At 41.4% G+C, this 9946-nt stretch overlaps 1 protein-coding gene across 1 annotated transcript in view; it reads left to right on the forward strand.

Annotated features, from left to right (window-relative positions):
• Positions 1–9946, forward strand: part of nnt (nicotinamide nucleotide transhydrogenase) — a 264273-nt gene that overhangs the window by 98991 nt on the left and 155336 nt on the right. The gene's annotated exons all lie outside the window — the stretch shown is intronic.

The raw sequence follows: 9946 nt of genomic DNA on the forward strand, positions 1-9946 counted from the left end.
CATGTCAGCGTGTTAAAGAGGTACAAACTTAGCTTTCGCAATATCAGAAGACTTTTGGGTTGGTCTTGTCAGATGGATTTTGTTTTGGGTGAAGAACATCAAGTTTTGCAATTTATTGAAATGTAATGTAAAGTTGTGAAAAAGGTTAAAAAAATGTATTTACATGTATTTATTTATATTTATATTTATCGTGCTACTACTTTTGAAAAGAATCATAACACAGTAAAATGCCAGTTTTGATGACTTTCACATTTCAACTTAAATTTATTAATTAGACTTTTGTGACTTTTGTGCCATCTCATCATTAAACTTGTCAAAGACTACAGGGTCTCTCTCTACAAGCTAAAAGCACAAGTTTCATTCTGGAGATGTGAGGTTTTCCACCGACAGCAGCGATATCAGAGAATGTGAAGCCATTTAGAGTCTCCTGTGGCTCTGTGTTTAGTCTGAGAGCTCCGATCCACCATCTGCTGTACAGCTGCCTGCTCCAGAGTCTAATTACAACAATGATAATGTCCACTCGTCTATGCTACATTAAGTTAACGTCTAACACAACCAATCAGGAGGGAGGCAGCACAAAGGCTCAGGATAGGAGCTCTTACTACCCGACGGTGAATAACAGCTGATTGTGGCTCAAAGCAAACTAGGAGCTACATTGTCCCTTAATGAGAATTTGTTTATTTTGAACTTCACACTGCACTACACAATACTGATAAATATTCATTTGGCAATTGATTTACTTTGTGAGTCATTTAGGCCTGTTGAAGAACACTTTAAAGTTTAATGAGTTGTAAAATAAATGTTTAGCCTTGTGATTCATTTGATGTTTGACCACTGGGTGGCAGAAGATTAAAACAAGCGCATTAATACATACAGTACCTAATGAATTAGCTGCGGCCTTTTAAAGTTGCTACATTCCGCATGGTAGAAAAGTGTTGCCTGGTAATGACACATTCAGCAGACACGGAGCAACATTAGCAACACACTGACATTGTGTTTTTCGTGATCGCGTGAAGTCCAATATTTGCTCTTTGCTTTGTTTTGAGCTCAAGGTTTTTCCACAAGCTAACAATTTTCCTCCTCATCGCTTTCGCAGCTTTCTTCACTTTGAGCACCTCGGCCTGATGGTAACCACACACAAATACAGCGCAATCTGCCCCAAATCCCTCCATTATTCCCCTGATCTCCCTGCATCAGTTATCTTTTCCCTATTTCCTCCTTCTCCTCCTCTTCTTCTTCATCTTCTCTCCCTGCTATGCCCCTCGGCCCTGACACCAGTCTCCCTTTGAAGTCCTCTTTTAAGAGCACAATTAACCCCCTCGTCCAGACACTACACTCACTTCTCACCTTTTTAATAAGGCGCTCATAGACAAGTGTCAGACCCTTTTTTCTCTCTCTCTCTCTCCAACTCGCTCACACATATGCAGACTGAGCTCTACACGCCTGTAAATTCTTTGTCACTTGGCTGCAAACTCAGACCCCTTCCTGTGGTACTGTACGCGCTTTATGTGTGCACATCTGTGTCTGTGTGTTAGCGAGAGAGAGAGAGAGAGAGAGAGAGAGCGAGATAGAGGTTTGACTCAGTGTGAGTGTGGCTTCCGGTACTTTGATAAAGAGGTGAATCATTGGTGACTGGGGGGGTGAAATAAGCCATAAGGGCAGCAGACCAGGTAATTGTTCCTCAGCAGAGGCAGAAAACGAATACACTGACCAAGGTTCTATACATCAGTACCTCTTTCCTGCATGTGTACTTATCTACTACATTAATTCAATGGTGGTTTACTTTACTCACATGTTAATATCATCATAAGGTTCCTTTATGATGCAAAACAAAAAGCTGGAAATTTAAGTCATTCTCTTTTTTGGGAAGATGAAGCAATTCCTGTTTTTGTGTTTTGTGTATATTCTTAACATGTATTGATTTAAAAGTCCTGCTACCATCGCTACTGTTTTAATATCAAGCACCACAAAGGAAATAAGTTTACTGTGTCATCCTTGACAAAGGACCTGAGATGTATCATACTGTTATTGTCAAATACATTTAAACTGGAAGAGTTTTGGGAATAAATGTCAGATAATTTACTTGATAATATGACGGAAATTAGTTTCTCCATTTGAGGTGAAGATCCCTGTCTGTCAGATGAGATCCTCACATCTTTGGTTGTGTGGTTTTCATTCATGTTGAATGTAAGCTACAGTGTGTAACATTTTAAAAACAAAGCAAAACCTTTTTTGAGAGTTTGGCAGCCTTAAGAGGAGGAACATGGCTGTTAACGCCTGGAGAGCACTCAGATAGAGTGAGAGGATATTCCATATGCAAACACAGACGTACTGCCTTCCTATAATAACTTCCTCAGAAGCGACGGCAGCTCAGTGCTGAGCTATTTAAGACCAGCAAGCCTTTGACGAGAGAGGCTTTTCCTTCCCCTCATTTCTCTCTTTCTCTCTCTCTCCCCCCTCCCTCTCTGTCTCTCTTTTTCTGTCATTAATAATAGGCTATGATATTGTCCCATCTGTCGGGGGAGCCAGCGCACGTGTTTCCAGTTAGGCTCATCAGAACCTGATGTGGGGAGGCCTGAGTGAGTGAGAGGGACTGAAACTGGGAACCCTGGCCTAGAGTGGGAACGGGCGGCGTGGAGGCGAGGTAATTAAACCAGCGGCTCTCCTCCGCTTCAGGTCCCGGGCAGGTATAAACTCCAGTGATATATGAGAATTCAGGGCCAATCGACGGCTCCTGCGTGTGAGAGAAAGCTGCCCCACATCTCAGTTTGATGTTTTTTCTGCCGCTGTCCTTTTCTATACGCAGACTGAACAAAGACTCTTTTTTTTCCTTGATTCTTTTTATGGCTCTCAGCCCAATGTTTACATGTTCTCGCCGTTATAGAAAGGCTGTCATCTAATTATGTTGTCTTAGATGATAGGTTAAGTGTTAGTGCTGCGGGACTTAGAAGTGAAACTAAGTTGATGTAACTATTAACATATTTGTAAGATGCCATAACGTAAAAGGAAAACAAGAAAATAGTCTGATCAAAGGCCTCGTTCTACCCACTGCTGTTTCCCACCTCCAGACAGCATTGCAGCAATCATTGTGCGCTAAATCAGATGCAGAAATAAACATCTCTCAGGGTTTGGATCCACGGCCAAGAGCTTCTCAGATTGGGAACCTCATCCAACTACCCAACATCTATACAGACGCTCTTGGCACAAACACAGAGGAGAAGTCCTGATCTCGAGCTGCAGCATTCCTGATAATGAATTACGGACTAAAGCTACAATGTCATCAGTGCACCTACGCAGATTTGTACACAATGAAGAAGAAATGCAAAAGCGCTGCACAGTTTGCGTTGATCATCACATTGCTCTGGTTACTTGCCCTGCTGCACTTCATTGTGAAGTGTCGAGCGATGTTACAGCAGCCTCAGATCTCTGCAGCTAGGTTGGTGAGTAAAATGTAATCATAGCAATAGACATGATTACCAAACAATGGAAAGAAGAGCCAGGTTGTTCAGATTTCCCTTAAATCTAACCTGAGATTAGACTTTAATGATGTGTGTATTAGGATTTTCCAAACACTGTGTGGTTTTAATTTCTCACCATTTGTTGTGACTGCCAACGAATCAACACGGCATTAAATTCAGCACGCATACAGTGGAATTGTGGGTCCCTGGTGGTAGCCAAGTACATTCACTCAAATAGAATACATAAGGAGGACTTTGAAGTACTTCTATTATGATCATTCTCTTCCTTTTTCCATTTTACTTGCTAGTGGTTTCATATTTTACACTCAACTTCCAACCTTCATTCATACCTCATTTTTCTCCATTCCATTTTTGTTTGCGCTTTATTGCCGTCATCCTTTCTTTCTTTACCTGCTTTCCTTCTTTGCATTAATCTGCAAACAGCATCTACCTAAAGGAAACTGTGCTATTCTTCCCTATTCATTCATTTACTTTGGGGTCACTTTAGTAAATAACATTGCTGAGTAAGATTTAAATACAGTAGCATGTTCTGATCACTACTGGTCATTGTGAGTACTCAGGATACACTGCAGCATGTACAAATGTGTGTGTGTGAGTGTGTGTGTGGGTGTGTGTGTGGAGACCCCCTCTGTGGTCTGCTGTATTGTGGTATTACTGTGCTCAGGGTGTAACTGTATCTCCTTGACCTGGGTTAATGCCGCCAGCAGAGCTCCAGTCATGGAGGATATATCAGTGTGCCCCCAGATGCTGAAGTGGTTATAGGGGGAATACCAGTCAATTTAAGAATTTAACATCTGCTATCATTACAGTGCAGCACCGTCAAATCACTTTTTAGGAACGTGAATCGTAAGAAACCAGAGAGCCGAGGCTCTAATCTGTGATGTCATTCTGGTGCGCAGCCCGGAGCAACTCCGCCGACAATCAGAGCGAGGCTGAAATTTTGTGAACTCATGCAAAAATGGTTCTGATCTTTCTTTTTTGTGATGTTAGGTTGGAGATTGGAGCCATTAAATGTACCCCCACCCCCTCTCCCTTTAGGTAACGTGCCAAGTCACATTCACCTTTTCCAACTTTTCCCAATTGATTCTCTATGGACGTGTATGTTGGTCACAGATTATTTATCGTTCCTGACTTAGAGCGACAGCAATAAATATTCACATGCATGAATCCAACTAAACTGAAAATAATACGTATTACAGCTGAGATTCAAAGGTATTCCCTCCGAGTTTTAGACTGCAGCGTGGGAACACTCCCCATATCGCAAATCACATCATGCCAAAGCCTCTTTTCCTGTCTCTCTCTGCTCTCCCATCCCTCTCATCCTTTCATTCAGTTATGCTTCACCGGCTTCCACTGAGGGCCAAACGTACACGACTCCAGAGCATCCCATTAATATCATCTTTTATCCATTAGCTTATGGTTCAAAGATGGTCTTAAGACGCCTTAAGGAAGCGAAAGTCGCAGATTTTGAATCATTGAGATTTGGTTTGATTCCATTTGTTTTGGTTCAAAGAGAAGAAGTTTTGAATGTTCTCCATCAAAGAGAAGCCTTGTAGAAGAATTAAAACCTTGTTTTATACCAACAAACAAACAAAAAGGAGAAAATGAGCCATATTGTATTTAATAATACCCTTAGAACAAAGTTTGTGTTTCGATTAATCCATGTACCATGCCTGGCATGTTTTATTGTGTGTTTGCATGCATTTTTGTGTGTGTGCATGTGTACGCCATGTGCATGAGTGTGTGTGTTTGTGGGCCACAGTAGGCTGCAGGCGAGGTTACATCTTGCACCAATTAAGCTGCATGCGTCTCTTACGCCCCTCCATTCGTCTACTGCAGGGTCTTGTTTCAAGGCCGGCCTGTATCAGACACACTGCGAGCGTTTGATGGCTGGGTTCATAGCTGGGGGTGGACGGGTGAACATCCTAACAACGTGTTGCAGACATCCGATAATCACTTGACAAGCCAATGCGGTTGTTTTACAGAGAACAAATGTGTGTAAACAATGTTGACAAACCATAAAGATCTGGAGAAAAAGGGAAGAAAAAAAAAATAATGAAATGAGTAGATGGAGGAGAAGCAAAAGAGAAAGGGACAATATGGAGGAGAGAAATGAGGAGAACGGATCGGGGGAATGTTGATGAAAAGAGGCGCCGGCGAAAATAGCCTGGCCTTGAAGAGTTTACGTGGATATAGTCACATTTTCTATGTTTAAGGCCAGGAAATGAAAGTTACTTTCAGCAAATATTTTAACATGAAAATATGTCAAACAACGTGTTTTATTTCTCTCTGGCATTCCTCGACTCTCTCTCGGCATTAGAGGTGCGTCAAAATACATATCTAAACATCCCTGTGGTCTCAAGTGTTCTGCCAAGAGCGGAGAGCTGCGGATCAGTGGGAATCACTCGATTTTTCCGCTGTAGTTTCCTGATGACAGCATGACTCAAACCATGAAAGCAGTTATAATGGCGGAGATAACTTGCATACCGAAAATTCCCGGTTTATGTGAGCCTGGATGCCGGTAGCCAACTTTCCTTAGCATTGCACTTTAGGCATTTATCATTGGGAAAATGACACTATGTAATTATTTTGAACTATAGGTGGCAAGTAATCTCCTTTGGCGTGAACAAGTATGAAGTGTCACATAAATATTGTTTGTGGAGACGACGAAACGTATCAACAAGGCTTGTGGTGGAAAGTAAGATGTTGCTGGATCGATGCTGCCCCTAGATGGAGGCTGGAAGAAGTGCACACTTTACATCTGTTTACAAATTGGTCCGGTTCCAAAGTTATTAGCAAAATGTAAATGTTGTTGTTCGAGCGCCACCATTACGTCTATTGAGGTTTCATTATGTGAACAATTAGCCACGCCTACTCAAATTTGCCAGCCAATTAGAGAAGAACTGTACGAAGAAAGCTTTTGTTGAATCGGTCAAAACATTCCGCCAAAATGAAGTGACAACGGATCTCAAATTGTAAGTGGAGGTATTGAGTTTGGGAAAAAATTCACTATGGCAGAAAATCAGATCCGGATGCGGGACGGACCCAAGGAATTCAGAAAAACAAGAAAGTGAAATTGGGCGGAGATGTCAAACTAGACACTGAACATTATGCAGCACATGTAGAAGATCTTTAAAATCTTCTGGAGGTGGTAGATTAATCTACCGTACAGCAGCAGGAATGAGATTAAATCCTCATGAAACCAGGCAAGTAACTATGAGAAGCGTGCGTGTTAGGAGCATGCACGGATGAACTTTCTATCCACAAAATTCCTAACCGCAGTAGTGCGATCGTCTTTCACAGCTCTGAGAGTACAAGCTCAGTTTTGCAGGCGTCATCTCAGGCCGGATTTGCGGTCCCAAAAGTCGGCTTTAGCCATTTTAACTGGCCATCTTCTCAGGATTCACCTCATCCCCATCCAACATCTTTATTTGGCAGACGGAACTACAAGTGAGTGCCTTTAACGCCGCCGTAAATTAGAAGAAAATGTTGTGGTAAATCAACAGCAACGTTAAAAACACACGTCCGGAGGATAAGTAAGCAAGACTAGGACAACACTTAAGCAGATAGCACACAAGGAGAGCAAGTCGGCGGCCTATGACGCACGTTAGGGAAAACCCATGCAACAATATTTACTAAGTACACAGCTCTTGATTAGTAGGAAACAGGCAGCATATACAAACTGTTAGCAATGACATGGACAGAGACAAGTGTAAATGTCTTTAAATGGCAAATTGGCAGCAGAAGGAAATAACTTATTCATTGCTGCCATGTTTAATCAGCTATGATTGTCTGAGAGCTGAGCAGAGAACTGACCTCTTCGTCATCGCACTCGCCATCCTCCTCTTCCCGTCCTCTTCTCGTCCTCAACTCGTTTCCCCCCTGGTTTCTTCATTGCGCAGATGGCGTCAACTTTTCACGAGTCAGCGTGTACACTCTGCTTGTCTGAAGCCGCTCGTATCTGGAGCCTCAACTTCTTCTCATCATCTCTACTCACTCGACAGTCTTCACTTCTACTATCTGTAATATACAAAAATGAAAATCCCCTTAATTTCCTGCTCAGAAACTTCTTGACTATTCTCCAAAGCTTTTGAACATTTGCAACCGTTTTACCAAGCTGGCCAATTTATTATATTTTCCTCTTCTATGTCGGTCAGTCGAAGCAAAAAGCAACCCACCATACTAGACTGCATTTTATTTTTTCCTCCTCTACAAGGCAAGAATACGCAAAATAAAGGCTGCACATATCTGCTCTGGGGTTCCTCAAGGCTCCATTCTGGGTCCCTTTACAGTTCTTTTCACTACAAACTTAATACTCAAAAACATTTCACAGTTCAAGACAACACAACACACAAGAATTGAAGTGTAATCCCACTGTTGTACTGTAGCTTTGGTGCAGAGAAGGACAGGATAAATTCATTAAATATAATCTTGAATCATATGAACACAAATAAAATACTGTAGATAGTACTGTACTAGCTGAAGCTCATAAGACTTTAATTACTACATTTCAATTTTATTCATAACAAAACATTATGCGATCCCCAAGTTTCTGTCTGTGTGCGTGATTGTTTGTCCTCATGGTGAACTTCATACAGGACAGTACATCTACTCATTCATCTTTTATGTCTAATTCATTCAACACCTAGAAAAAGTTCAAATGTCTTTGCCAAGAAAGATTCATTCTGCCAGTCAAAGTCTCCAGATTTTGAGACGCTTCAGCAGCCTAGGATGCTTGGCAACTATGAGCAAGGGCTGGATTTGGATCAGAGCAGCAGATCTCTCTGCTAACCCCTGCAGCCTGAAGGCAGAATGTGTGGGAAACCAAGATTGACAGGAAGTTGTCGTGTAAAGGTGTGTGCGTGTGTGTTCTTGCGTGCACATGTGTCGTGTGTGTGTGTTTGCCCAGTGGGCAGAAAACAGGGCCAAGAGAGGAAACGAAGTGGTTGTGCCACCGGTTAGAGGAAATAGAAGGGCAGATAAATTACTCAGAGTTGAGCTGGCAGGACATCTGAGAGGCAAAGCTGAGTGGACATTGAGGGGGGACAGAGTGTTGACATGGATGATGGTGTGCTGAACCCAGCACAGGAAAACAAACGACGCATTCGTTTTCGTTTTTTTTTAACTCCAGTATTTCAAACATTGAGGAGCAGCTGTTGAAACTCGTCTGCCCTTTTCACTCCTTACTTTCAGGTGTGCGTTTTAAATCTCATAACGCTCTGATCTGAACTACTGCATCACCACTGAACATGTGCTTAGAAACTGAACAGAAGACACAGTATAGGAGAGAAACTGAACTAACATTCACCATATTATGTGTCTTATATTAATTGTATGAGCAAGGACTATGTTGCTCAATTTTAGATAAAGGGTACCCTCTAGTGGCAGTTTATAGACCCTGCAGGCAGTCTGCTTGGAGTGCACAAAGTAGTCCTGACCTTCTGTGACTCATCAATGAAAGAAATCCTTTTTGTTTTTCGATAAAGGGATACAGTTATCAACAGAACCATTAGGTATACCATTTAATAGCATTACATCCATCTACAAATTACTTTGTACTTTGTAATTAAATTTTTCCTCATCTTCTTAAAGGCCCCTGTTCAAATGTCATCTAGTTTAAGTAGATTAAGCAAATAAATAATAAATGACACATCAGACAACAAAGTCAAAGACATCAAGCAGCAAAGTAATCATATTAAACATTGTCGGTGTATTTCCAGAAATGAGTATTACATATACATGAAGGGGAAAGTAATGAGACAGACACAACACAGCCGTTAGAGCACACTTACCGTTCCAGGGCAACAGTATGAGCACGACGTCGATTTCATGGTCACTTTTTGAATTGCTATTGTTTTAATCACATCAAAATGTTGTTATAACTTGAAATCTTATTATCCACAGCCAGTTTATTATATTGTTATTAAGAATCTAACAAACTGAAGTTATCGCGAGGCTTTGCGGGCCCACAGGATTACAAACCCCAGCTGTTTCCATTAAGCTGATTAGGTCGATGTGGGCGTGGCCTCTCTGATTCTCCTCGTTGATTGGCGGCACCTGTTTTGTTGTTCCAATCAGACGGACGAACTAAAACCGAACGTGTAGGTGCGTAAAACCCTTAACCTGTGTTTGCACGCCCCCTGCTGGTTGTACCTTCGATGACCCCCATTGCAACCAATATAAGGCCCTTGTACATGTTGTCATAGCCATAAGTGATAATCTCGGACAAAACAAGATTATTTATTGTAATGTTGCAAGTCGTATTTGCAACAAAATCTCAAATCTTTGTAATTCTGCAGAATATATGAATTTGTTTACAAAATTGATACACAACAAATGTGACCTGATTTAGGTCTTGAACTTGTCACAAAATCAATAAAATATGTGATTTTCTTTTAAGTTTTGTAGGACAAATGAAACAATTGAGACAAACTGACAAAGAAATAGCTTCAGAAGTTTTTTTAATG

The sequence above is a fragment of the Genypterus blacodes genome, unplaced genomic scaffold, assembly GCF_046128005.1.
Source record: "Genypterus blacodes isolate CSIRO-AG114 ecotype Tasmania unplaced genomic scaffold, CSIRO-AGI_Gbla_v1 ptg000133l_1, whole genome shotgun sequence".
NCBI classification, from domain to species: domain Eukaryota; kingdom Metazoa; phylum Chordata; class Actinopteri; order Ophidiiformes; family Ophidiidae; genus Genypterus; species Genypterus blacodes.